This window comes from Schistosoma mansoni, assembly GCF_000237925.1.
Source record: "Schistosoma mansoni, WGS project CABG00000000 data, supercontig 0196, strain Puerto Rico, whole genome shotgun sequence".
NCBI classification, from domain to species: domain Eukaryota; kingdom Metazoa; phylum Platyhelminthes; class Trematoda; order Strigeidida; family Schistosomatidae; genus Schistosoma; species Schistosoma mansoni.
Genome location: NW_017386073.1, coordinates 172,700 through 178,699, shown reverse-complemented (window position 1 = coordinate 178,699; position 6,000 = coordinate 172,700). Strand labels below are relative to the sequence as shown.

Here is a 6,000-nt window from a genome sequence, read left to right as displayed (position 1 = left end):
CCACAAATTCCCACACTGATAAACACATTTAATTGGTCAGTCATGCTAACTTATCTCTCACAAAAGGGTATACAGAAGGGTGACCAGAGTGGTTTGTATGAAGACTTGGTGCATTAAAAATCTTTCAAGAGATAACACAGAACAGTTACACAATCTATTCTGCATAAATTAATAAATGCATAGTTATTCGCTGCTTGATAGCATCCACATTAGTCATATTCATGCAATAATTGGTCATTTAGGCTGATGACGCAGGAATACTCGGTGAGTGAGTTTTATGCAATCTAACTTTAAATAATGTCGACTCTTCAGCTAGCTAAGTGACGGCTCATGTAACCTTTAAATTACACATTTGTATTACTGGTGAACTAAGAACTTTGCGCAAATGGAATTCCCTTGGGTACAATTTGAATCTAAAAACTTTTTAGGCTACCGATTTACACAATATACACAGCCCAAACGAAAAAAACCAAAGATAATTATCCTTACAAAATTTTACATTACACTTAGTGGACTCGCATCGTCACATAACTAGTAATCATTTTAGGACCGTCAGAGCGGAACGAATAAACCAGGTCTCGAAAACTATCATTTTCAAACTAAATTTGTGTACATTGGTAGTGGTTTATAATCTCTTGTTTTTGATATTCAAGATTCCAAATGACCAGTCTATTACCGTATATGTCAACATGAAATCTTGGGAGAGCGTTTTGTCCCATGTGGAATTCGTCAGTTAGATGCTCCTGAATCCCAACGTCAATGTTCACACTAGATCTCAAACGCGGTCACCAACATTTTCATCAGATATCAAGGTACCAGTAAGGAACTGGTTATCTTGACTCAGCAAGCCAGCTGATAATGTGTTGAGGATTTAAAGCGCAAGGTATTGGGTTCGAGACTCGGTCTACTGATTACCTCAACAGGTGATGCTTCCTGGTTTTAGAGCACACTAGAATAGAAACGGTTGAAATAGGACAAGGGACTGGTCCACTAGGCGACCAATTGTTTGTATGAGCCATAAAGTATACCTCAAGATACTTGGTTGAACTCTCCATTCCCAGTACCAAATAGTTAAAGACGTTAGATCATATGCTCAAGAAGTAAATGAAACAGTCGACACGCATCCACTCCGTGGCTTATTTTACGTCCTGAGTCCCAGAATCTTACATTTTCCTTCTATTACTACTACAGATACAGTACACAAATATCAATCGTATAATCAGAGAGCTAATGAGCAAAGATGATAGGAGAAGATATACTATAATATCAGATGAGGATAATCTACAAATTTGCCTCAAATCCGTAGAGCTTAATCCTTCATGTAGCCTCTCTTTGACAAACCAGAACTGGATTTTCATAGTTGGCAGGTCTTGATGGCCCGACCAAATACGTCGAAGATGCCACCAAGCTCATGGCAGAGCAGTATCTTCAATATTTAAACTGTTACACACAGACTATATCGACGAGAGCTTCACCTGCAACTCAACAGGACTTTCAGAAATGAACCTAATACCTGAATTGGTGTCTCAGAAACTGAAGCATTTAAGCAAGAACGATTCTCCGGGCTCTGGTATGCTTCAATCTACTATAATGAGAAAAGTGGCTTCAATCTTGGCTTCAACCTTATATCCCTCCGGAATATCTGAGGCTTTAGTAACGGTGTAGGACGAAGTCACCCGAGCCATAACTGTTTTCGGTGGGGTATCTCCAGGGGGCTGAAAAAGGTGTAAGAAAAAGGAAGGACGAAAAGCAGAGCACACAATATTCATGTAGGAATAGTCAAGGTATAACCATTCAGTCCATTTTTTTCTGTTACTGAAGTACTTAATAAACAAGAGCATACTAATATGTTAAAGAAAAAAAGTGTGAACAAAGTATGAGTGGATAAGGAACTGTATATACGAAGGTGGTTCAGAAAGAAGTATGGAATTATGTGTAGTTATAAAGTAAAGTGCTGAAAACAGTACTCCGATACAAATGGCTGTCTCCCTTTTTTCGAAGCTATTTGAACACATTTTATTTGTTTTTAGATTTTATAGGGTATAGAGTGGACTTCGTTTTTAGCGAATTGTCCAGTTTGCTTGTAATAGGATTACACGGTAGGAAGTGGAACCAATTCAGCGTTCTAAACACGATTTAAAGAGATATTTTGCATAAATAAGTTTGTATCAATACCGTTGGTTCGTGACATCCCACTTGACATAAGGAGTCGTAATTTAACATGTTCTGCCCTACAGACACGGGTGGATTAAAGTTATCTCCCCACCATCATGTATGCTGGTCAGTATCGCCACCCTCCCTATTTTTATGAAGTTAGTTTCTCTTACGTTTGTGGTCAGTATGAATATTGCTTTAATCAAGGCCCATAGTTGGAATACACTGTCACTACTGGTACCATGTTACTAGCAAATCAGCTGGCTAAAGCATTTTTATTATGGGTGAGACATCCATTTAGTATATCATACTGCTATGAAGATAACTAATGGTAAAAGCTATAAGAGACATGTGAGATTATATGTGGTTAAGAGATGGTAAGGACTAATAGCAAACCAGAGGATATGAAAGGGTAGATCGTTAAATTTTCAGGGTAAGAAAAATAAAACATTGAGCAACTCACAAGAATTTAGGACATTTGAGCCTCCTTTGATCGGCCTTAGTTGGTCATCATCCATAAGATTAGTGAGTTATCTGTCTACTTGTAATCAGGAAAATACAATAAAAGGACATGAAACTTAGGAAGAATAATGTGGTTTTGACGATTAGAGAGATTCGGAGTCTTAAAGTGGGGCTTAAGAGCAGAAAGCCATGATTAATAATCATAAAATAGTGGGGGAGGATAAAGCATGTGTTCTGTAGTTTGGTTATATTCATACTAATAAAAATAGGGTTCCTTATATTCTTGTTCCAGCTAGATATTAGGCGGTCCATAATAAAGTGCCTCATTGGTGGGCGGGAGTTCAAGGAATCGTTGATGAAGCTCTTTAGAGTCTAGTAACAAGGTGTCACAGTTACGGATAGGTATTGGCAACCTGTTCCACAATATACTATACCGTACTGTAAAAATCTTACAACGCATTTGTTTTTGGTGTTTTTCGGTAAATAGTGTATATAAAAATACTAAAATCTCCACAAAACCCCTTCTGATAATAATCAGGTGCTCACTAGTGACTGACTCCTTGAGGTATTTCCTGGAGTTCTAGTGAGAAGCAGTAACCGGTGGAGTTCAACCAGGTCTGTTGTGAGATAGGAACTCACTGATGACATTGGTGAATGGTTGCTCAATTTCGTGAATCAGTTGAAGTTAGAAATTAACACCGTTGGATGCCAGCTCAGTGGTCTATCGGTTAAGGGCTTCGGCTCGAAACTGGTAGGTCCTGGGTTCGAATCCCGCGAGAGTGGGTTCGTGGACGCGCACTGCTGAGGAGTCCCATAATAGGACGAAACGGCCGTCCAGTGCTTCCAGGTTTTCCATGGTAGTCTAGCTTCAATTGACTCATGATCTCAACTCTATAAAAATACTAAAATCTCCACAAAACCCCTTCTGACAAATAGTGTATATGTTTTGTTTCTTAGTCTATAGACTGGGTCATTGATCATATTTGGGCAGGAATGACAGTCTATTTATTGCTTTATGGAGAAATATAAGATTGTTCCTAAGCCTACGGTGCCATAAACGTTCTAAAGAGAGGTGCTTACATCTACCTGTGTAATCGAGAGTAGAGTCACTTCCTAGCAGTTGGCATGTAAAGCGTCTTTGAACATCTTCAACTCTTATTTTGTCAGTGGTATTCATATTAGAGAAGATAAAAGAGCAGTATTCAAGGGAAGGTCGTACACATATTATAGTTATTGGTCTAGGAAATGAGAGACAGTCATTGTACTTTACCATTTGTTTACGTCCCTTTAAGAATGAAACAAATCATGAATAGAGTGGGTTGCTGATTCCAAAGGACCGTAGTTTGGCTAGAAGCTTTTTTGTGGAACCTTATCAAAAGCTTTCTTAAAGTCTAAAAATATGACCGATACAAGGAGTCCTTTGTTTCGTTTCAGAGTTATATCATTCATGTAGTCTACTAGGCATGTATCACATGATCTGGACCTAAGAAATCCATGTTGGGAGACCGAGATGAGATTATTAGTAATTGAATGTTGGACTAACGCCGCCTTAACTACTTTTTTCATCACTCTGGACACCTCTGAAAATATCTTTATGGGTCGGTAATTTTCAATATTTGCTTCAGGTCATGTTTTAATTTTGGGAATGATGTGTGTAGTTTTCCAGGCAGTAGGGTAACGCGCTGTAGTGAGTGATATCGCAAATAGTTTGAGTAATAAAACACACATATCATCGCCTCCACGTTTCACCATGCTAGCCGGAATATCATCTGGTCCATCAGTGTATGAGTGTTTCAATACACTAATTGCCTTAGAGATATTTCGTACATTGAATTCTACGTTAGTAATCTCACAGGGAGATGCTGTGATACGTTCTGCATCATTTAGTGGTCTTTTACCAGTTAATGAGGAACCAAAGTGTTCACTAAATAGTTCCGTAACAAGTTTAGGATCTTCGTATACTTGTTTGTCTTTAATAAATATGTTTCCTCTCGACTTAGAACGTTTAAGTTTATTTTGAAAGAGTATGGTGAGTGCAGAGGAGTTATTACTAAGTTCGACAGCACGTTTTTCCTGTTCGACTGCTTTTTGTGTACTTATTGCGTCCGTCCGGACAAGCATTTCTGTCATCGTTACTAAAGAGGAAAAGTCATTTAAGTTGTGGAAGCGAGTACAATGTCTTTGCAGACGTCTTCGTGTACCGACCGGTATATACAGGTCTTTAGAAAACTAAGGTCTCCAGTACTCTAAAGGTACGATTTTGTCGATGATACTTCCGATGTTGTGATAAAATATTTTGGTAAATGTGTCGGTATTGTTTGCAGTAAAGAAAGGTCCCCAGTCAGTGCTTCTTAGGTAATTGTGAAAGTTATTCCAATCTACTTTGCGATAGTTTCTACGAAGGGTTACATTTTTACATCTACCGGTTGCGTTTTTTATATTCAAGCTACATACGACAATGTTATGATCACTACCTGGAAACGTTTTTCCAATATACACAGTATCGGGGGTGAGGCTACTGGTAAAGACTAAGTCCAAGGTATTTTGATGTCTGGTAGGGCTATAGACATATTGAGTCCACTGTCCTAGTTCAAGACATTCAACAAATTATTCGTAACGTTTCGGAGCCTTGACTGGAAACCGAGAAATTTCAGACATGTTGAAGTAACCCCAAATAAGCTTGTCTGTGAATGGGAGGGATGATGCTAGTGTGAATACCTCTGATAATACTGCTATTTCACCTATTGACGCGTTAGGTTGCCGGCAGACACAGCCGAACAGTAAGGTAATGGAATGTGATGGCTTTAAAACAATCCACACCGAGTCCTTCAGTTTGTTTAATTCAGACATATCACATAATAGTGAGTTTAAGCTAGAGTGAGCGTAAATAAGTCATCCTCCGCATCGTCCCTTCAATCTATCGCTTATATATAGGAGATAGTTATCAAGAGATATACTCAGTTCAGAAATATTACTGTTAGTCCATGCTTCAGATATCATTATAAGTGATGGTTGATATATGGAAACAAAGAGAGCTAAATCATTCTTTTTGTTGCAGATTGACCTAGCGTTGATAAGACACATATTAAACAAATGGCCTACCAAGTTAAAATGAGTGAGAGTATCTCGAGTAAAGATGTCGTGACCCTCACGGGTCATATATTGTTTAAGACCGTTGTTTCCCCGATCCCCTTGTTTTGATTTGGATTGTGGTCCACGCGTCTCGATGTAAATAGACAGTTATTCCTCAGCCAAACTTATTTTGGATCTTACAGTTCTAAACAAATACCGATTGCTTGGAGGTGTTTGATGAACGTTTCGTACATTTCAATTTGGGTTTCGGAAGACGTTTGGTCTCTTCGTTCGGGATGCCGAAAATTCGTC

General features: G+C 38.6%; 2 non-coding genes across 2 annotated transcripts; both read left to right on the top strand.

Annotated features, from left to right (window-relative positions):
- The first annotated feature begins 3,326 nt into the window (after positions 1–3,326).
- Smp_tRNA_00851_Pseudo_CGA.1.1 lies at positions 3,327–3,398 on the top strand. Its single transcript has one exon. It is a non-coding gene (tRNA).
- On the top strand, positions 3,328–3,399 carry Smp_tRNA_00720_Pseudo_CGA.1.1. The gene has a single exon. It is a non-coding gene (tRNA).
- Positions 3,400–6,000: the final 2,601 nt, after the last annotated feature.